This window comes from Dromaius novaehollandiae, chromosome 11 (genome assembly GCF_036370855.1).
Source record: "Dromaius novaehollandiae isolate bDroNov1 chromosome 11, bDroNov1.hap1, whole genome shotgun sequence".
Taxonomy (NCBI): Eukaryota; Metazoa; Chordata; class Aves; order Casuariiformes; family Dromaiidae; genus Dromaius; species Dromaius novaehollandiae.
In genome coordinates, this window is record NC_088108.1 from 18,462,669 (window position 1) to 18,486,119 (window position 23,451).

The 23,451-nt window shown below is 39.0% G+C and overlaps 1 long non-coding RNA gene across 1 annotated transcript in view; it reads right to left on the minus strand.

The window, feature by feature from the left end:
• Positions 1–1,258: 1,258 nt before the first annotated feature.
• The window catches only part of LOC135329557 (uncharacterized), a 403,599-nt gene continuing 381,406 nt past the window's right edge, over positions 1,259–23,451 (minus strand). The window contains exon 8 of the long non-coding RNA XR_010391057.1: positions 1,259–1,355. This is a non-coding gene — a long non-coding RNA (uncharacterized LOC135329557). The remainder of the gene's footprint in view (positions 1,356–23,451) is intronic.

Here is a 23,451-nt window from a genome sequence, read left to right on the forward strand (position 1 = left end):
CTTCTCTTTTGCCTGTTTGACAATCTAATCACATGCACCTAGCTATGAGCTGCAGCTCAGCCAGATTTAAACAGAGCTCTTAATCCTTCACCAGAACTTCACTGCTGACCATCAGACACACCATTGACTTCTTGTCTGGCACTCATGGTCATAAAATAGAGGGCAAATTTGACTTGGATCACACCTATTCAGGCTACATCTTGTTAATTCTTTCTGCATACTAATATTCCCTTTCCCTGCCACAGGGAGCAGTTGCCATTCATTCAGAAAGATGAACATATGCATGTGTCCTGCTCCTGGGTCCTGACTCATTCAGTCTTGCCCCACTCTCAGGCATTGAGAATGTCTCTCATCTCTTACTCATTACTGAAAAATTAAGTACCTTTGAATAACCAACAATACTATTTTTTTCCTAAGGAAACATCTATACATCCTTCTGAGCTGCCACTCAGAGAAGGACTCCTTCTGAGGAGCTCCAAAGAGCTGCTGTGCCACTCTCCTCCTCTCCCCTATGACTTACTTTTCCTGATGGCCTATCTATCAGGTGGCTAGTTTGCTGATACCACTACTTTTCATCATTATCATCTTGTTACATTTTGTACTTGTCTCCTAAATTAGAAGAAATCCTGTTTCAGACATGTTGAATCATGCTCAGGTATTGAATCAAAGTCAGGTATTGATGATTATCAATTTCTCACCAGAGTTCAGACGCACCTGTCCACAAAAGCACTTTGCCTCTCTTTTTATGTTGCTTCCTATATGCATTTTCTGGTACTTAGGAAGAAAGTGTTCAAACTGACTATTAAATTGACACTAAATATGGTCAGGTAACAAGATGTATAGTTTAACCTAGACATGCACAAAATATTAGATTGATACTATGAAAAGATATAATATATAAATACGCTATGTGTATAAAAATATAGCATACAAAAATGAGGATATACATCGCATATGCATGTATATATGCATACAAACCTAATGTCAGGTATATGTACATACACTGATTAAAAGTTACTGACAATTATAAAATGCCATGTTAGCATAAGAGTACTGTGCTAGAAATGGCTTGTATTTTAGCAGCGTAAGGGATTTTTATGCATTCTTCATTCATCAACTACATTTCTAAGCTGCACAAAAAATTACATCTGTCATCTCAACTCAGAACTCCAGTGCACTATCTTCATAACATTTCTAGTAAGAGGAAACATACCCATTTTCATCCTGGGAAAAGTGGCACAAAGTTACTTACCTAAAGCCATACTGGGAGTTGCTAGCTGAACTGAAAATTGAAGTCAGATATCCGTGCTTTTTCCATTAGATGATCGCTCTTACCATGGCAGGCAGCACCAGCTCTGCAAGTTAAGAATGAGTAACATGAACAAGATTAGTGTTATTTCATCCAAGGCTGATATTCATGTTATCTTCATACTGGTGAAGCAATTTATAATTTTGCCATTAATTTGTCTTTTTAGTTTCACGCATAATATTGTCTGTGCTGCCGAAATTCACATGGTCTGCAGCATGACATGCTGGATCGCAGTTTGGAAAGGACAGTGGAGGAGAAAGAAATGAATCACTGACTTAAAAATGGAATTTAGAATGAAAAAACACTGATGGAAGCTTCATCTAGAAGTGTTTTCAGGTGTTGCTGCAATAAAATATAGCACCTAGACCACCAGAGATCTTACAAAAACAATCCTAATATTTGCATATAATATAAAATTAAATTTCTATCAGAAAAAAGGAAAAAGTTATTAATAAATGATGGATTAATTTAATTCAAGATAATTCTGATAAGCAGAGCTAGAAAACTGAAATAGCATTAAATGACTCCTTTCCTGCCCTTCTCTGTCTGTAATCATATCTCACCATTATCACTGCAATTGGGATTTTCAGGTGAATTGTTCACCTGCTTTACAGAATGCTTCTTCAGCACTCTTGCCTTTTCCTTTTTTCTTTTGAGAAGAATGTCTTCTCTAAAAGGAGAAAATGATCTTTTGATACTTCATCTAATATTTTTTTTTAAATACCAAAAATAATTTAGCACCACACTTTCCAAAGGGAATATACGCATTGATTTTACTGAATTTGAAGAAGGAAATTTTATTTAGAAAAAAAATAATTACTGTCTTCTGTTAGCTACTACTACTTTCATAGCTATGAGTTACCTTTGGACTACGCACAGACATGACAATTCAGACTTATCTGCTGTCTTCTCACATGCATTAGAATTTAGGTGTGAAGAGATACTTGCTGAACGGACTGTGAATACTGTGTGAACCTGGGTACTGCATTTATATATATTCATAGAAGACATTTTTAAGATGAATAAGGAGGAATTAGGAGACAAACTTAGTGCTGCCAAAAGACCATCCCTCCCCTCCGGCCCCTCGTCTCCCCAGCACGACTCGAGTCGGGACCCCGGGGCGCATGTGACACCGTCCGGTGGCACCGTCAGGATCAGCTGTGCACACCCGTGTCGTCCCCCTGAGACCACAGAGAAGAGACCCCGGCCGCAACCCGGCCTCCTTCAGGTGCCTGAGGGACCCCAAGCCCCTCGGTCTGTTCTGGGGCTCTGAGCATCCAGCAATCTTTCGCAATCAAAGTCCAAACATAATGGAAAAGTTTCACTTAGAGTTTCCCAAAGTAAACACACTTGGCTGGAAAGTTTCTAAGCAGCTTACAAAGCAGCAAACTTCTTTCTATATCATACAGCATTGGCAATCAGTTAAGAGTTTGTTACTCTTTATACATGACCAGACTTCAAGCAGGCTTGCAATCTCTTTCAGGGAGAAAAAAAGGCTTTACTGAATGAAGGAAACCACCGTTTTCTAAGTGTTCTCTATAATTGAATCATTAGACTTCAGGGTGTAATTAATGGCAAAATTCATCTAGATGAGACTAAAAGCAGGTAGGTTATAAAAGACTCCTTTATTAGTGTATTTTTCCTATTCAGTTCAACTAACTATCACATTAGTGTGGAGAACATAGTATTTAAGTTAAGACAACAGCAGAGTTAAGCTCTCAGCAATTATTAAGCTGGTTATTTCATGTGCGAGAAAAGTTTCAATGTAACCAAGAGACAACTCTCCTTCCTTCCATGATAATCTACAGCTTGTTCTGGGGGCTTGCCTTCATAGTGAGTTACAGTTCAAGAGGGGCTATTTCTTGTTCCACTTTCAAAGAAAAACAGAAGGAAATAGTCATTAAACTTACAGGTTCCAATAGTGCAAAGTTTAGATTTCAGGATAGTCAGGTTTTCTTTAGGGGAAATTTTTATTTTTAAGAGAGGTTAAGAAAAAAAAAAAAAGTAAAGCCAGGATTAATCCCCCATAATACCATTTTTTTCTAACTGGGCAGAGTCCACTGAGAGCTGTGACTCAGTTGCTCCAGAAATGTAGGGTCTGTTTGTTATCTGACATTACCCAATAACTGCGCTACGTATCAGGCCTGTATTTCAGCACTTGTCATTGCAAAGAATGGAGGTTACCAGTGCGCACTGCATTTACCACATCATTAGGTTAGAGTTACAACTCAGGGAAAACCTTGCACTCAAAGGACACTAGAAACTGTTGTCTGCTTCTTAAGGCTCGCTAGAGATAATCCACAGGCAGTGCTACCTGAGCCATCCCTGAGGCATATCGTCAATGCGCTTAGTCGTCAAGGCTTCTTCCTTATCAGTTCATGAAATACAGGAAGATGCAAGCAAGGACTAGCCAGCCCTAATCAAGAAGAATGTTTCTGTAATTAAATGGGATTGTTTGTTAGCCCAAGAAATTAAAGAAAGCTCTTACAGCATAAACAATAGTCTCATTTATCGCCTCTATAGTAATTTTTTTCCTTCACAGTCTCATGATTTGCAATAGCGTTTTGATTTTCGATTTAAATTGTTTGGATTTTGCTGCTTGCACTGCAGTACTTATAAACTGTAATGAATGAAGATAATGTATTAACCTTCATAGTTTACCATTACAGTGATGTTGTGGTAGGGTTTTTTTTGCATGATTTTTTTAAGTCAAGAGAATCTGTCTTTGATGACACTTTTGATCTGTTTTCTTCCCCTCCTTTTGTGCCTGTTCACCCAGCTTCAGCCCGGCCAGTATGTTAGTGATATCTGAATGCCCCCTTTGGAAAAGACTCAAACGAAGTGAGTGCGAACGCACAGCACAATGCCAGGTGTAATGCCACTAGCACACTGCAAGCTGAACTGGTACCTTGCAATGAGGATTAATGACGGTCAATTTACAGCTTTCCCTGCTGCTAAGAGCAGGAAGAACTAAATAAGGATACCTCTCATTTTTGCTCGATAGAAGTCAGCCACAGATCGCTGCTGACACTTGCCTCTGTGACTGATATGCCATGCTAGATGAGGCAAGGCTTATCTGTGACCATGTCACATGTGCCCCTGGGCTATCAAAGGGCACCTTTTGTATTTTTCCTCCTTTGTATGATGTATAAACAGCTTTGCATCCCAGTCCCTGCAACTGTGTTCATGACATCCTAAGTATCCCTTCATAAGCACGCTCCAAAACCAGACTTGCCATGCATGCAGTCAACAGCCTGAAACACCACGGATGGCTGCACCAAGTCTCAGTGGCTCCTCATAGCTGGCCACATCCATCATTACTCTACCAGTAAAATCAACAAAAGGTTAACATTACCCAATGGTTGTTTATATGGCTGTGCAGCAGATCCAGGTATATACACAACCTGGTTTTTTGTGTAGCAAGAATTGTGACACTGAACAACCTGACTACGCGAGACCAGAGGCTCACCACTACCAAGGTCTTCAGCTTTTTGAAAACTTTGCTCAACTACAATACAGCAAGCATGAAACATTGTAGAGCATAGAAGTTAAAACCAGAATTATTTTTAAACTGAAAACTGGTAAGGAAAAAAAAATGTAAGCAGTCAGAATAATTAGTAGAGCTCATTGAAAAAAATTCAAAACACAAAATCAGAAACACTTTATATTCTACGATTACTTTTCCCCTGCAGCTGACAGTTTGCCTTTTTTGTCAGCCATGATGCAGTTGCTGTAACCTAGGCGATGTTATTGCCTATCAAAATGGATGCCATGCCATTGCATTTTGAACTGTGCTTTGCACCTAGCAGCAGACAGGCCTTCTCACACGGGCTTAATCGGATTTAGATACCTGGAGTTCAGTCGTGTTATGCAGCTTTACACAAGATGAGTCCCCAGCTCTTACATTCAGTGCATTGCTTTTGAATGTTTACTTCAAAGAGGTAGAAAGGTGTGTTCAGCAAACTTAAAACACAAAGGAGAGACGGAAGGTATCTGAGTGCGGCTGTCTCATGTCGGGAAGTTGCCTTGTAGAGAGGTACTTGTGGCGGGATGCAGCAAGGTGTCAGACTGTACACAAAGTTTTGCGTATGCTAATTTCAGTAGTTCGGGCTCAGGTACGCCGTTCTAAAACCAGGTAATTTGCATCCTGCAATTTCCCCTTCAAATTCCAACTTCAAAGAAATTGCAATTGCCCATTGTTTCATTAGATAAACATTCCAATGAAAATTGTAATAAAACCCCCAAACAAGTAAAGGAGTCTCTGGATAGGACTGTTACCCAGATAAGAACTAAATATGAGTACAGAAAGAGTTTCAGAGTAAGATACAGAAATTACAGTGCAAGAAAGCCAACTCTTCTTTGTTAACCTTATGTGATTTGACAGCAAGCAGTGTGTGAGAGGAAAAAACCTGCACAAAATAATTAGTAGGGATAATCAGCTGATGTTTGTACCATTTCTGGATCAGTTATGTACAACTGTTTTCTTTCAGGATGGAAAGAAAGGTGAAGAAAAGAAAAAGTGCATTCTTCCCGAGAACACTGAACATTGTGACAATGCCCAGAACAAGCAAAGTTGTACTTTGTGCATAAAATACGCACAAGCTGCATTTTCCAGAAGCTTGCCACCTACTACAAAGTGGCATAGCTAAACAGAAAAACCACGTCACGTGTCACAGTGGTCATGACAACCCCAGGCCTCTCCAAGAGCTTATCATGTCGGATGGTCACCAGGTGCTGCAAAGCACAAGAGCCGTTGGACCACAAAGAACGGCAGAAAGCAGCCCAATTGCCTAAGTGCTGATCACAGTTTAGGACTAATGAAATGAAACAGCCATGGACCGCTTCTACCCTATGTTAGCCTGCAGGAAGCAAATCAAATCTCTTGTACCAAAGCATCTCTTCATGCTCTAACAAGTGCTTTAATTTGTTGTAAAAATTCAATGAGATTCTAATTACTCGTATCACACCACCTGTGGAATGCACTATATACATGAGAAAGGAAGGTTTACGCAAGAAGTTACCCCCTTAAATATAAATATATAAATATATATACGTTACACTCCTAAAGTAGAACGCTAAGAATTGTAATGTTTGGAACTCCATATTACATGATGATTAAATTTTCATAACGAAAGAATATGTTGGAAACCATGACTGGAAAGGGAACTGCTTGGGAAAACACAGCTGTTGTTTCCTTCCCCTCTCTGCGATATCAAGGAGTCAGCCCTAGATGAGAACTGGTGGCGAGCAGGCATTATACTTGCCTGAAGACACATCCCTGTTCCCATTACTGTGAACAAGTGTCCTGCCTATCTGCTCTTTGCACCTCCGTAACACCGGCACATTTCAGTCCACGGCCAACAAAGCAGAGTGCTGAGCTTTCTAAATAGGTTTTAAAACAATTTTCTTTCATCCAGCGTAGGAAATACTGAAAGTACCAAAAATGTTGATAGGCCCCAAGACAGAACGGGAAAAGAGCCTTGGAACTTGGAAAAGGGTAATATAAAACCTTTCACTTCACACTGTATCTAATCATACATGTAAGCCTAGTCATCCTGAGTCTCATTTGGAAAGCACTGTTTTCTTCTAAAGGGTTCAGATTAAAGCTGTAAAGGATTTGCAAATGCATGTTCTGTAGCAAGCAAAGTCAAAAGTCGAGCAAGAGCCTAATTAAAGTCAATGAAGAAATTAACAAATGAAAACTAGAGAGTAAAGACAGAACATAAAAGAAAAGGAGAACAAAAATCATGGTGGTTAGGATTTTTAATTGCCTCATGATGAGTCACCCATCTACAGTTAAAGAACAAATAAGCCCCACAGAAACGCATGAAACTATGTATGTATCACACACTTCATGCAATTTGGGGTTCACACCTCCCTATCGGAAGCTGAAAGCAAATGTTATACAAAGCAGCCCTGAAGATGAACTAGCTTGACATCCTGCGGGAATTCCCTTGCAGCCACTTGGAGGGAAATCCCAAGGAGTCATTTAGGGTGCACTTGCTCCGTGGGCAAATCTGACCCTCTTTGCATTGTCCGACCCTTCTTCAGCTACCACACCTGTTCCTGTAGCAGGAACATCAGACAAAAGAGACATCTCTGAATCCTTTCTTGCGGTGGTTTCAGTGTCCCTCCTAAAAGGACACCAAGGCATCACCTATTGCGGAGGCAGAAAGGATTTACAGACTGCCTGATCTTAGATTTTGCACTGGGAGGCAGCCTACGCTTTGTGGGCACAGGGATCAGCCTGGAAATTAGAGCATTTGGGGAGAAATCGTGTCAGGAACAGGCTAAACACAACTTTATAGTTCAGGTTTCCCTAATGCTCAGTATGTCTTAATGTAGTCAAGGAGGGATGATCTCTAAAAGGTTAACTGGCCTTGCTACAAAAGTCAAGTTTGGATATGAAGGCTGGATCAATGTGAAAAAATCAGTTTTGATGACTATTTTGGAATGAATCAACTGGACCAGGAGGAATGGCAGTATGACAGAAAGTCACACAGGTCACCAGTACATCATGAGTTATTACCTCTTGTGCTCTGGGTGCTGGCACTTTGACGATGCTGGATGTGAGACTCCATAAATATGTCTAGAGGGATTTTAGAAAAAAGAGTCCTTGCAGCTGCCTCTTGCTTTTCTAGTAATTTTGGGACTTGTTTATCACATCCAGCTCTCTCTGTTGTAGTCTTTTTCTAATGTTTTTGTATTTTTGCCCTTTAAATACAACAAAAAATGCTCACAAAACACTAATTATAACCACTTCATACTATTTCAGTGCTGAAATACATTGTAAAAGACGACTGACTGTGAAACTGGCACATCTACAGCTATAGACATTTACACCTTACAAAATGACACATTTCAATCATATGCTCTGACAAAAAGAACAATTTATTTTCAGTCACCATTGCGTAATCAGGAAAGTTGCCAAAAAGATGGAAAAAAAGCAAAAACCATGTCTAAATATTCTAATCTGAAAAGTCCTCATACAATACAAAGCTGAGTCTGTCACAGAGAGCTCTCTGCTAATGTCCTCACTGATGATGTGGTACTGAAAGTATGGTTTGGCCTACCTGCTGCTGCTTAACTTCATATACCATTCAACCTATGTGTTGGTGAAGTTCACACAAGCAACAATAAAAAATAAAAATAATTAATGATGTATGGGTGAACTTCAAGGAAAAAACATCCATGGTCAGTCTAAACCATGATCTTACTGCTACAGGTGCCGTATTTAGCTTTTCAATTACTGATGTGGGGAGAACTTGCAGGATAAGTATGAAGTGGGTTACTGAATAAGAAGTTTTCCTTTGTGTGCCTTGAGTTTTATGATTATGTTGCTGCAGATATAGAGTACTCATATATTTAATAAAATTAAAAATATGATTAGTTGATAAGCAAATACACAACTAAAGGATAACATAGTGCCCTAAATGTTATAAATTAAAATACACAAGCTAAATCTTCATGTTAACACTAACTACAGCAAGGATGAGTCTGAACGCAAGGAATCTCAGCAGTCACCCAAAGACAGGTTGAGCATCAGACTCATCAATAAAATAACCATTTGGGTATTATTTCTTCATAGCTCATACATGACATGTTAAATAAAGCTCTACTTTGACAGATGGTCTGTAGTCTTGTCTCTCGTAAAACTCATAGGGTCATATCTCAGCCCTTAAGTAGAAGAAGCACTACATCATTCTCTTCTACCACTTTTTCAAAAAATCTTCTCTCACCTCTCCATGCATAAGAAGGGTACTGACCTGTCCTTCAATCGTACAGACTTGCCTAGCACCAGTACTTGCATTCTCATTCTGGGTTCTGAATTACATATAGTTTTTTTCAAGCAAATCACAACATAAAATACGATAGTTCTCCTTCCAGCAGCAATAATATTAATTCCAAAAAGCCAACAGTATCATTGTGGAATTCTTTAAAGTTGCAGATTTCAAACTGAACTTTTGAATAACAAGAGCAGAATTTTCTGCACATAGGTCTAGTTACACTTGCTGTTGAACTGTTGTGAAATTATCTAACACTTTAGTACATCAATTTATCATTCTTTAAATTAACAGGAAGTGACACTGTGATCTCCCTGCAAGGTGGCAGAAAAACATTCAAGGTCTTGCAAGACCTCTTCCCAGTGGAGAAGAAATCGATTACATAGAATCTGGCTATACATTAAGCATAACTTGATTTAGATTCATACATAAGCTGTATCTCAAGCATGAGAGGACTAAAAGCAGTAGCATTCAAAACAACCTTTTTAAAGCATCGTAGAACAAAACGCAGCTTTCAGGCAATGACTCTGCTTCAGCTATTCGAGCAGTCAGTTAGGACCAGAGTTTCTTGCACAACTCTGAGAATGTTACATAAGAAAACTGACAACAGCATTTTCCACATCTTCTAGAAACATCCCATTTATTTACAGGCTTAAAAGAGCCTGGACCATTCATCTAGGCAGCCTGTTATGCAGCTGAAGTTAGAAGTAACTGGAACCATGTAAGTGCAAAGTACAGGCTGCATTGTGTCCTTGTATAATTTGCCATGTCTGAACTATAAGCATTACACAGATTTTGGTTTGCAATCCCTACTGCTTTCCAATATAGCAAGTATATTCATTAAATTACAAGTCTATATGCTCTTCCTCAACTTTCTTTCATTCAGACACACTCTCAAAACAAAACAGACAGCACAGTTCTATTTTAAATATTCTTTCTGCTAAATTTTAGGCTCCTACAGCTTAATATTACATGCACAAAGAATACACAAAAGGGAGTAATAAACTTACAAAGGCAGAGTCAGTGGAAATCTGCAGATGCAGATTTCCCATTCTCAAACAGAGCGAATGTGATTGTTCCTCTTCATGAATTACAAGTGAAACACAGATTAGGTTTGCTATAAATCTCAGTGAACTCATTTATATGGTTATATTACTGCATATAAGAGTGATAATTCATGTGACAATTGTAGAAATCATATGAACATTCAGCACCGATTTTTACCAAACTTTCCTTATGTAGCTATAACCTCAATTTACATATTTCCATTTAGTCAGCATAATTTTTAAACTGCTGAATTAATGATAAATGAGGCTGTTTATTGCCACATGAGGAAATTATGGCAAAGCTGTTGGTCCAAGTATTATCCTTATAATAACAAAGACAAGTCTTTATAGGTTAGTATTGCTAACTGTGTTAGCTTTGCAGTATTCCTGCTGCTTGATAACAAAGAAAATACAAACTGACTGGCAAAGACAGGCAGATTTTTCTACTCTGCACTTCCTACCAAAAGCTTTTGCTCTGCAAACTGATTTTAGCATTATCACTCCCTTTTAAATATCAAATGGCCAAATAACCAATAAGACTAGCAAGCACTCAACTACATCAATAGCAAATACTTCTTTTCTCACAAAAAAAGAAGCCAAATTCCATCTATCAGTAATAGATATTTTGCCATTTAGTTCTGAGTCATTTTTGGAGGTGATCCTACATTTTGAGCAATATATTTCTTGTTGCTCTATGCAATTTGTTCAGTATATTTACTGACCGAAAGGAAAGCATTAGGCCATAAGGCACTGTCATTAAAATATAAAGCCACTGGAATAACAGACATCATACTAAAGGGGAGGAAAACAACCCCAGTCATCACAGTGAATGCAATATAAGCCAGCCTTTGGCATTTATTCATCTTAGTGAGACATTGTTATTGAGTAGGTTCACACATTGTATTTCATGTAAAATACAACATGCAGGAGCAATGTACAGCTTGGCTGGATATTGAATACTGCCCTAGTGATATAGACAAGAAACGTCACCTTGATGCTGGAGTTGGAACAGATTTGGGTTGCTATCTAAGAAATAAATTACTATGCTACAAAAACTGTTGTGCATATTATGACTTAGCGGGAGTGAATAAACTGAATGAGTTCTTAAGGCTGGAGATGTCCCTAAAGTATAAAGGACTATTGGGCCTTTATGACTATATCAGTGGTGAGCAGGACAAGCTCACATGGTGAAGAAAAGTAGCATGTGAGGCACATTGATAAACTCTCAGCAAGAAGCCTTAGCATCAATCTATCAGGATGCTAGCAGAAATCATCAGGGACAGGGCTGGAAGGAAGAACTTACCAAACACATGCATGTCCTTTTCTTACAAGAAAAATGTATATCCTATCTTGTAGGAAGCAAAAAAAAAATGAAAGCAGTGTTGAAGAGTGACAGAAAAAATGCCCAAAGAAGACAATTTAGGATGTCTTAAGTGCAACGTGCTACAGTTAGCCAAGCTCAGTGAGTTGCTTTAAGTGGCAGTAATCAGGGACATAAGTGCATTCTAATGACACTGAGTTTCCACGATGCGTCCTTTATAATAACCAGGCTTTTTACAAATATTACATGGTGAAGTGTGGTAGGGGTTTTTCTATAAGATAATGTTTTTATTCTTAACATGTATATGACTTCCTTTGAATGGGTTTCTCAGATAAACACCCTCCTACTTAGAACTTTGTTTCCACCACTATTACCTCTCCTCTTGAATAGATCAGGACCTATTTCTGCTCTCCTCAGAAACGATTATTCAAAAAGCACAGCAGTCTTAGGGAAAAAGGGGGGGGGAAAAAAGGAACCCCCAAACCAGCAGTAACAGCATTCAGCCCTTATCCTTCCTCTTTGGGTCATTCAGTTTTAAAGAACTAATACATCCTGTGGTATCTTGTTAAGTGTTATTGAAACCTCATTTTTTTCAGGAAAGCAATACAAGGCATTTTAACAGAGTTGACATGTGCCCTGAAGCTGAAGTGGGTGCCTCAGCATGAACTCACAACACTGAGGACATGAAGAGGATTAGACATAGTCAGGACATTTTCAGAAGCTGCTGTAACTGATACCAGTCCCATGGAGCAATCTTGGGAAGGCTACCGTGCATGCTCCTGATGAATTTGAAAGTTTTATGGTCTTATAAGTGAGCGAAGAGCCTGATAACACCATCTTCCTTCACACTGAATGTTATCTGCGAGGACTTCTATCTACCCCCCTCAAGAAACTGCATGTTGCACTGAACTGCAACCCGCCCCACGGCCGGGCGCCGCGCTCCCCGCCACCGGCAGCAGAGACTGGGACAGTGGCAGCCCCTTTCCCGGAGCACAGCCTGCCTCACCAGCAGCACTTGGACTTCTGCACCAAGCTTAACGTTTCCCCTGTTGCGTCCGTGAGGACCTGAGGGACCGGAGAGAAGAGAATGAGAGGGAACGGCGAACAAGCGCTGCTGAACATGACGAAACAGAAAGAGAAGTTGGGTTTCCCAAACATAGAGGATAATAATCAGGCAGATGAGGAAAAAGAAACCCAGAAAGTTGCTTCTTTTTTTTTGAGTTGAAATGGAAACACTTTCTAGAAATGCCGTAAGAATTTAAGAATTTCCTACCCTCACCACCACCACCACTCTCTTATTCCATTTCCATTTGCCTGAATACAACAGGAGTCAGACCCTGGGTTTACTCTTCTCCAATATATACCTTCTGCAATTTCTTTTTACTCCTGCTCTGGAATATTCCAACATTTTGAGGGTATAAAAAAAAAAGAGAGGGAAGCAAAGTTAAAGATTTTTTTCCCCCCTTTTGTAATTACTGAGTTGAAATGACAGAAATAAATAGAACTCCCCAAAATCCAAAAGTTCCAAGCTTGTTTCAACTAAAAAAATAGCTACAGTTCATCCTAAGGGTCTTTTAAAATCTTTTAAGAAAAATAAAAAGGCCATTACTCACCAAAAACAACTTCTGAATGATTTTTTTTCTCTCAAATACTATTTAAAATAATTATTATTTGTGGAAGTGGTTAAAGAAAAAAAATACAAGCCTTGGATTTGTAAATGACACGCATAATGGGACAGAACCATGGAATTTCAAAAATTCAGTGCAGAAATGGGGTCAGATAACAAATATTCATTACAGCAGGTGACCTTTTACTTCACTGCTGAGTCTGTGTGAGCATTAATTCAAGTTCTTAGCAGGCAAAAGTATGATAGAGAGCATAAAATTCTGGTTATGATGATTCAGAAGCTTTCTGATGGCTCTGGAACGGTGTCCTATGATAGATAAGCTATACGCTATTTGTCATCTGTGCAGATTAAGGGTGAAAAATGTAACACCATTGAAGTCAATGGAAAAGTTCCACGGCCCTCAGTGGAAATAGGATTTACAGGGAAAATTCATTAACTGCTTAAGACACAAGATGAAATTCCGAGTCTCCCTGGAGTTTTAGGTTTATATTAAAAACCATAACCATTAAAAGCTGTTCAAAGGAGACCATGACTGAAATAGTAGCAGCATTAGGTTAGCCATTACATGAACCAACAGAGGAACTTCAAAAAGCTTTATTATACTTGAATAAACATGATTCCAGGCAATCCTCTCACCTGTTCAATTCTCCTAAGTGTCATACGATCCCTTTGGCTTTCCTGAATGGCCACAAATCTGATACAGTAGATACTAAGTGCTTCAAATATGAACTGTCTTCAAGTCAGAGGCTGACCAGAAGCCAGGCAGAAGAACCCCATTGAGCTGGCAAGCAGCAGCACCACTGTGGATCCCCTTCTGTTTTTACTATTTTCACAGAGTTAGGATCCAGGGACTAAAGAAACATGCACCCTTTTTCTCTGTCGGTGTTCTCTATTTCCCCACTCTTTCTCTTCTTCCAAGTTGTCTTTGAGAAATAAATGCTAGTTATGTTCAACACACAATGGTGTTTCTTGAACAGCACCTAGGATGTTGGCTTTGTACATCCCACTTCCCCAGATCTATCAAGCCACTACTGACTATCTCAGACTTTGAGAAAAGAGCTCAGAAAAATTTAAAGGAGAGGCACCAAGACCTGAAGTGCCCTTAGAGAGGCAGCACCACTATAATAAGTCCTCCTAGAGAGAACAACTGTCTCTTAAAGGACCAATTAATCTTGCCAACGCATAAAGCTTTCGTATTTCTACTCAGTTGCAGTGCCTGAAAAGAAATCTGGCAAGTAATATAGCAATTAGCAGAACACAGTGTGGACTGGCACTAAATGAAAACAGACCCTGGATACAGATATTGCAGAATATTCTGCAATAAATAGGTATATTGTGTCATGGAGATACTTCCTCCTTCTCCCTGAGTCCAAATTATGAATAGTTCACAACGACCTTGTTACAACATTTCAGAACATGCTCACACAGAAACACTCGGCTTTACCAAACCACGGCTCTCTGCACCTTGGGCCCTGAAGAGCACTGCCATGCCCTCCCCTACTCCCTCCAGCAGTCCCTCCCTGCTTCTCCTCCCTGGCATGGCCAACTGCTGCACCCCAGACACCCGAAATCAGCCCCAGCTGGGGCACGGGCTGATGGGCAGCAATTGCCTGGGAGGGATTCACTGTTTAAAAGACCAAGTTTTTCTTAAACCAACCTTTTCTTAAATCAAAATAAGGCGTTCCTCATCAAATAAAACAGCTCTTCAGTTATGATACAGGCCTATCAACTTTTGTGCTTAAAGAAAAAACAAGGAGACAAATTCGGTATTCAAGCACAGAAAAAGGAGAGGTGTAATTTACCCTGCTGTTACATAGCGTATGTGTGCATACATACTGCAGGCTGAGTTTAACATGTTACTGCATCAACTAGGCGAATGCCTAGGGTCTGACCATTGCATAATAATGCTTGTATCTATCGAGGAACTGATACGGTCCTCTTAGTCATAGTAGCCATGTACGAGACAATTGTGAGGGCTTTTTTTTTAACCAAACCATATTTCTCTCCCCCCTTTTTCCCCCCCATTGCATTTCTGCTATTTTTCAGTTGAAGAACTACTGTAAGTTTTCTTCTCCAAAATACTAGGTAGAGAAGTCCAGCTCCTTCCCTTGGCAGCCTTGGGAGCCTGCCCTCCTCACATCTGCCCCTCTGGGAGACTACCTAGAGCACTGAACAGATTAGATGAACGGATATTCAGCTCGGTACCCGAATCCAGTTCCGGTACTAGGAGAATATAAACTAGTGTAGCTTGGGCAAACTCATCCAAATAGACACTTAATAACGGGAAGAAATGTAGAAAATTCTCAAAAAAGGAAAAAAATAAAGAAGCATTATTTTCACATTCATTTTTGTTTCAGAACTGTTTTGTCTAATTCTATGGTTCCAATTCAACGAGGCTTTTAGACATAGCTACCAGCCCACTTAAAAATTACTGTATCTATCTTTACATCAATTATAAATAAACTTACAGAGTCAACAGAGATGACAGGAGACACTGCTCGATATACCATAATTTACTAGTTTTACTATAAACACTAAATACTGCTGTGCTTTTAAAAAGTAACTTGCAGTAGTGTTTTTAGCTCTGAGCAGCAATATTTGTTTTTCTGAACCTATTAAAGTGCCTTGAAATAAATGTATGCCTCTATCCTCATGCAAAAAACCAAAATGATTATTTACAGTAATTACAAAGAGAACACGCTGAGAACCACATGACTGTATTAGGCAATGACTTTTTAAAATCTTTTTGTTCCCATCATTTGCAAATACCTTTCCATGGTTCTTCACATAGCTTGTTATTCAAGCCTTTTCCAGAAGAACTATCATCCTCATAAATTATTTAATGGTAACTATATGTTAAACATGTTTCACCCCACTTCATACTACAGCTATAATCACATTTTTATCTAGCAATAATAAGTAACTCAACCCTTCTTTGACAACCAGAATGAATCTCATTGAGATTTTTAATTAACTAAAGGATGGGTAAAACCAGAAGGGAAGCTAAAACTGCATAAAATACATCCAGAATCTACAAAGACAGAGAATTGCAATAGCATCTCTGGTTTTTGTATTTCACTTTTGAGCTGTACAGATCAATCATTTACTTCAGCTGATTCAAATCCAAAATGAGGAAAATTAAAAAGAATAATAAGGTTAATATGTAAGATAAAGCTTCTGCTGCATTTTTTAACTATTTACCAGATTTGTCTTGAATCAGGCTACATTTAAAGCTTAGATCTGGAGGAAAAAAAAATCATATTCCTAGGGGGCACACAGAACCCAGTAACTTTCTTCTTCATGCTTAATAATCTTGTATGTGAGGGACCAATCTAATTTGTGGAAATGAATTGTACCTCAGGGATATGTTATTTCAACCAAAACGGAATATATTATTCATTTTAAAAAGTAGCAATAAAGATTATATAAGATGTAATTCATTATTTTTCTAAATGTTCCATGATTCCACTGGGAAGTGAGACTTAAATAGCTTACAGGAAGCCTACCTTAATTAGGTTGCTTTTCAAATCAAATATAATATAATTTTAACATAAAAATGTCACTCAAGGGAAGTATTCCATTTGCAAGGATGATTAATCAAGTTTAAAGGAAAAAAAATGGATAGATCCATGGGTAATATAACATGTGAAGGAATGTGAGAGATGGAATGACGCACACGTAAATGGACATGTACAAATATGCAAGTAGCTATGAGCTATATACAGATATCCATCTCATATACATGCACACCTACACACACACACAGAAAAAGGCAATTTGTTACCAGAGCAACTATGGTCAGTTGGTTTTTTGTCCTCTATCAGAATTGTTTTCCATTTTTGTTAACTCATTTAGCTACTAGGAGCTCAGAAGAATTTACTGTGCACATTTATTTAAAGCTTAGTACTATGTTTACATTTGTAAGAATCACATTTTCAGTGCTGTGATGAAAAAAGAAGAACTTTAAAATATTTTTTAGGGATTTACAAATACTTCATTGGCAGACACTGAAGTTGTAACTGAGGTACTTTGCTTCAGCAGTGCTGTTAAAATATTGATGTGTATGCCATAGAAATAGTCATCACCTCTTCTGTGTATAGAGAAATGCTTCAGTTTCTCAGATCCCAGAGTGTAGTAATTTACATAAGTATTGACTTTTAATGAGGGCTGTGGTCAATGATTTAATTTGTGGACTGCAATTCCACTGTAATTTAAGAAGCAACAATAAAAGCTGAAATTTAGGAGCTTTAATTCTCAGTGTATCTCGTTCTGAAGATACTTAATGCTAAGTATTATAAGCCTTCAAGTAGCCTTAAATGAAGTACTTGAGTTCTACTATTACCATGCACTTGCAGCACTCCTGGGTACCCATCCCTGATGGAAGTTTCCACAATCAGACAGCATCTTCTCAGATTTGAAACTTCTGGCCTTTTCTGCATCTCAATTAATCTAATGGAAAAAATTCCCTAGAAAGATATAGAGATTCGTGGATTTGATTTATACATCCTAGGTACCTGTAGTCCTTGGCTGGAAGATGCCATATATGATCCACTTACAATTCTTTTTTCCTATCAGGCGAGAATTTTGTGGAAATTAAGAGGTATTTTGACCAGATAATGAGTGAAGGAAGCAAAAGCTATAATTTTATAGCTATCATTATTCCTATCCTATTTTCCTATCATTATTTCTGTCAAACAGTGTAAACGCTTGTGAGCCAACTCAAACACAGAATATAGTACTCTGTGATAGGACCACGTCTCCTGTCTAAGAGACCAGTCAAGCCCATAAACTTGGTCTATACTTCAACTTATCAGGCCAATACATTTTATTAGTTACGGTCTGTCCATCAGATGCAATGTTCTGGTAAACAAAAGTCATATTTCTTCCAGTAAAATGAGGTATAAAAAATGATTAGAGACTGCAAACTATATTTTTACTCATAAGTGGCTATGGGGTTTTTGAATTCTGATCTCACATATGACTCAGATATCATAATATATAATGTTTAGAAGTACATTAATAAATCTGTGAAAAAATGTTTTTTTAGCTTTTGGCTTGGTGAGAGACTAAAATTCTGGGTCAGTCTTTTTCTAGTTTGCTTAGAACAAACAACAGATGTTGTTTAATTCAACTGAAACTTTGTTTTTAGCTATATATTTTAACCTTAAAATCTGTTATTTAATTTCAAGCAACTTTCTGGATGAAATGTCATTTCAAAATAAAAAAACAAAAGGTGTTCATTAATATTTCAGATATTTTCAAGTTGCCCTAGACATTTCACCCAGCTGCAGATACCTTGCTTTCATTGCCCACTGAAGATGATTGCTACTCACTACCAATGCATGAAAGCTTTCAAATGACAATCTTACTATATTCTGAAAAAGAGAAAGTAATAAGCAATTCTGAAACCTTGAGAAACTCAGAAATAACCAGGTCTCTCTTATTAATGAACAAAAAACAATTAATCGGTTCCATGTAGCAATTTGTAAAGCAAATAGGTATTGTGATGGATTGTCACGCACAAAGCATCATGTACCCAAATACCGATTACTTGCTTTATAGTAAAATGTTCTCAATGTGGATTACTATGCAGATTTAAAACAAATTACATCCTTTGTTATGATTAATATTTGATATACTCAATGGTATTTGACATATGCCAATCTTTTTTTTTTAATACTGCCTTATTATTTCTTGATCACATCTTCTCCAAGTCTATTTTTAGACTTCTCTAAACTATTTGCCAAGCATTCCTTTGGAAACCTTATGGGTTTTTTTTACGGCTCTTATGGAAAACATCAAAGCGCTTAAGGACCATAGCATTTTGGACACATCCCAGTCATCCCACAGTAATGTCCCCGTCATCCTACCCAAGCAGGGCTTTCAGGACATACGAACAATCCCCTTCTGGGCAGCAGAAGAGCTGGGAAGAGGAACAGGCTCTCTGAGCCTGTCATGAGTTCAATACCGTTTGGATCCACAGACACACGTATTCATCAGTCACCTCTGGGGCACTGATGACTTTACGACCTGAAGGGAAAAACAGGCCTTGATACGAACACAGACACTTCTACAGCCATCCGACCTCCTGTGTTAATAACATGAAACTAGTCTGCTAGTGACTGAAGGAAAGGAAAGGCATTGCTCCTTTACACACTGGCGATGATGTCCTCTGCGCTAAGGTGAATACAGCTCCCAAATGAAGTCATGGCCTTACAGCGAAACACCTTTTGCCACCTTGACTGTCATGACTGCTAGCCATTCCAGGTCTGCAAGTCCACCCTGTCCTTACTACTTGTGCTTCCTCTCTGTGCCACAAGTTTCTTCAGGATCAGTTCAGGCATCTCCCAAGTCTTCCCCACAGAGCTTAGTTCAATGTCTTCTCCTAGCCAAACTCTGCTTTGCCCTAGCCGCGCGGTTCCATCATTTCTCAACCCCCCTGACGCCCTAGAGCCAGCTCCTCCTGAACCTGCAATTACTCTCTTATAGGTTGCCTTCTCCTGGCTCCTCGAACTGCCTGCCAGTCGGTCCCGGCGGGGCGCAGCCCGGGCGCGTGGCTGTGCGCAGGCGCGAGGCACACGGCCCTTGGGCACGCGTGCACCTCCCAACCCATGGACCCCCGCCGCGCCGAGGGCGCAGCGGGAGAAGGCTGCTGGATAACTGGGGCCACCCTCTCCCCGAGGGATGACCAAGACATTGTACAAATGAGATTACACAAACGTGTGGGTAAATCGCTGTCTGGGCATGTCTTCCAGCAGCGCCAAACCTCCTACCGCCTTCTGCTGCACAAGCTCTCCCCGCTCAGTAAGGTCACCGGGCTGCATCGGCCGCATCCAAGACAGCCTCGAGGGCCGCACAGGGGGTTGAGAGGGGGTAAATCAATAAAGCAATTTGCAGAACTCTCTTTGTCCTGAATATCTCTTTGCTGTGATGAGGATTGTAGGGGACCCGTCATCTCCTCCAGCTCTCTGTTCTTACTCTTAACCAGCGAATGCTTGTTTTTCCCAAGGTGGCTTACTAATGACACCAATATTTGAAACTAGGTATGGAGCTCTGTAATTTCTGTGTTCAAATGAATCAGCTGGGATTCAACTATGGTCACTACAGCTTAGATAAGTATACAAGCCTCTTAGGAATAGTGAGAGGGAAAAAAAAAGGAATTTCTGGAAAAATATTTTTCAAAAGAAAGAAGAAATTTCAGTTGTAGGTTTTATTTTCCTCTGATTTTAGAGCCTGCTCTTTGATTTTCTGTGCAAGAAACAGTCTGCCTGTCTTATCTGTAAAAGAAGATAAGGGCACATCACATCACAGTATTTTGAACCAACTCTTAGCCTTAGACTCTGCTTTAAGGTCTCATTATTCCCAGAGGATATAGATAGAAATGTCTGTCTCAGGGGTACAGCGGGTTTTTTTTTTTTTTTTTTAAATTATATGACAAGTCTTTAAGCGAAGTTATTTGTCCATTATGCTACAGTATGTCTAGAAAAAGTATCCATCATGAGTGAGGAAAAATCATTCATTTTCAGACCCGTCAGTCTGAGGAGACAAAACAGGTAGACATCTCAGCATGGAAAAATACGGGCAGCTCATCTTCCATTAAAGTTTAGCACCGTCAAGGGACCTCTGACATCCAGTAAGTTAGTTCTTCCTTCCCAGCAGTTACTTTTACTCTCTTAACAGGAAGTTCACGCTAAGAGTCGGAGCACAGCTATTTTAACTCTGATAGCAGGAGATGGTTGAGAAAACGGAGAAGCTCAAGTGCATACTCAACCTACACTTTCGCTATGCCTGAAAACAAGCAGTTAACTGATGAAGTTATACAGAGTTTTCATGTCGTTTGTGGCACCCCAGTGACAATTAAACAGTGAATGCTCCACGTACAAAACCACAGAATATAGGCTAATGAAATGGTATTGTGCAGGTGCAGCAAAATCATGAGTTCCTGGAACAAACAGAGATTTGTCATATAACGTGATGGCAGTGTTAATGGCTTCTCTGGCACGCATTGGCAGGAGATGCCTTACCTCGTATTCCAGCAACTCATAGAAACTACAGCCTACCCACCACTAATAAGAAGAAAACTATCATAGTAAAGGCTACATTACCTCATTCTGTAATATAGATCTTTGTATGCATCCCTAGATCACACCACTTAATTAAAACATTATTTCAGTATTTCAGAATAAAACTATGACAGAATTCTCCAGTTTTTAATGACGAATCTAGCTGCATGGGTTAATAAGGATTACAGGTTGTGTTAGCACTAGTTAATGGTTAAAACTCCTACCCCCTGCCCCCAGATACACACAGCTTTATGCAACAAAAGGCAAATTATTCTCTGGGATATTAAGCATGTTTACCTTCTGAGATGTTTATTTCTATAAATGACTCTGACCATGCTGAAAGTGGGACCTGGACATTAGACTTCCACAACTCTCCCTCTAATGCCACTTCGACATCTACCTCAAAGAGCTCCAAATGAAAGCTGTAACAGGACAATGTGCCAAAGGAGCATTCAAACCACACAGGCTACATAATTTTGTCTCATAGTAAGCTTCCTCTCAGAACGCTGGCATTTTTCACTGTTCATTTTTAGCCCATCCCAAATTTGACAAGAGATGAAACAAATACTCAAAATCCTTTAATTCCTAACCCTCATGGCTGTTTCTTATCTACAGTTTCTCACCCAGGAGCACAAGACTACAGTCCTGACAGTGGCCTTCCCTATCCATGGTGGTTCACGTCCACAGTATAAATATTTTATAATAAAGCCCAAAATAAAGAAAGGTATATGCCTTTACTACCCAAACCTGAGGATGAGTCTTCTAACTGACAGTAGCAGACACATACCACTTTGTGCCTCATTTATTAGGAGGACAAAATAATTCCCACCAAACACTGCATTGCAATTCATACATGGTATTTCTTTAATTTAGCATATCCCTACAGTAATGGAAGTGAAAAAAGAAAAAAGGAGAAGGCTTTCATTTAAGCATCCTTATCACAAAAAAGCATGTATATTAAAACAAACTGCATGTGTAGTTGCATTTTGATTATATCCCAGTTTATCTATTATAAACCTTGTGTCTGAATATAGATACTGTATAACCTTTGGCATAATTGTTTTGATCTTAAATGTTTCTAAGAGAAAAATACAGTAAATAAAGAAAGTATTTATGAGTAATGATGATCCTAAACAAGCCCATTTTCATTTTCCCATTTAATAACTACAGAGCTACTGTAAGTTATGCTACGCGTGCATCCAAAATTACATGGCAATTGCTAATATAATGATATGGCTGTGGTAACTCTGTAATTCCTGAAAAGCGAATCAGATAATCTAAATTAAAAATGCTATGTATCACCTGTCTGTAACCATGCATTAAGTAAATCAGTTTTCAGTTAGAAAAAAATTGTCATTAGGCTTTTAAATCACAGTAATTCAGTTCATCTAATTTTAGCCACCTAAAAGTAAGGAGCACAGTCTAATTCTATAATTTCAGTTTATTCCATCTTCAATTAACAGAAGATAACTAATTCCTTCCTAAAAGAGGTCTACTGAATTGTCCTCTGGAGAAGCCATTCACTGACTACAGATTATTCCCAGATTAGTTGTGTAGACTATGCACCTCACTGAAACCTAGCTGCTCTGTGAACAAACATTTACAGAGAGGCTTTCAGACCTTTCAACTTGACCACCTGTACACCATACATCCTTCTGTATCCCTTGACTTCCCTCTAACAAACAGTAATTTCAATTATTCAAAAATTCCAGATCCTCAGAAAACCCTCCAAAACACACTAACAGAAAAAGCCTGGTGGACCATCAATGCCCAATGCCTCTCCAATGGCAGGAAATTGGTTGAGTGAGATATACTGATGATAAACTCCACCCCACACTGAAGAAGAAAGGAATCACCTCAAATTTGGAAAATCAGTCTTGTGTTGCAAAGCTTAAGGGGCGTAATATATTTGTCTTACCAAAGGCAAAGCTGAAGAAAGGCTTTCTCTACCCTGAACAGCAGGGAGAAGTCTATTAGTGAAGTTGAGCAGCAATTCTAACTAATACCTCTCTGCACCATCCAGAGCTTATCACCTCATCTTCACCTGGAAAAAAGCCCTGATTCTTCAAAAGGGGGGAAAAAACCCCAACAACTTACGGTAAAGCAAAGCTCTTATGGAAGAGGAAATAAATGTATGAGATTTACTAATAAACATCACATAATTGTAAAACTCAGTGTTATGGGAGTATTTAGAGCAAAAAGAAGATGTCATCGAACACCCCAGAAAGGTACAATAGACCACCACAAAGATTTAGCATGATTCCTAAGTGTATACAGGCTGAAGACTTCCTCTGAAAAGCT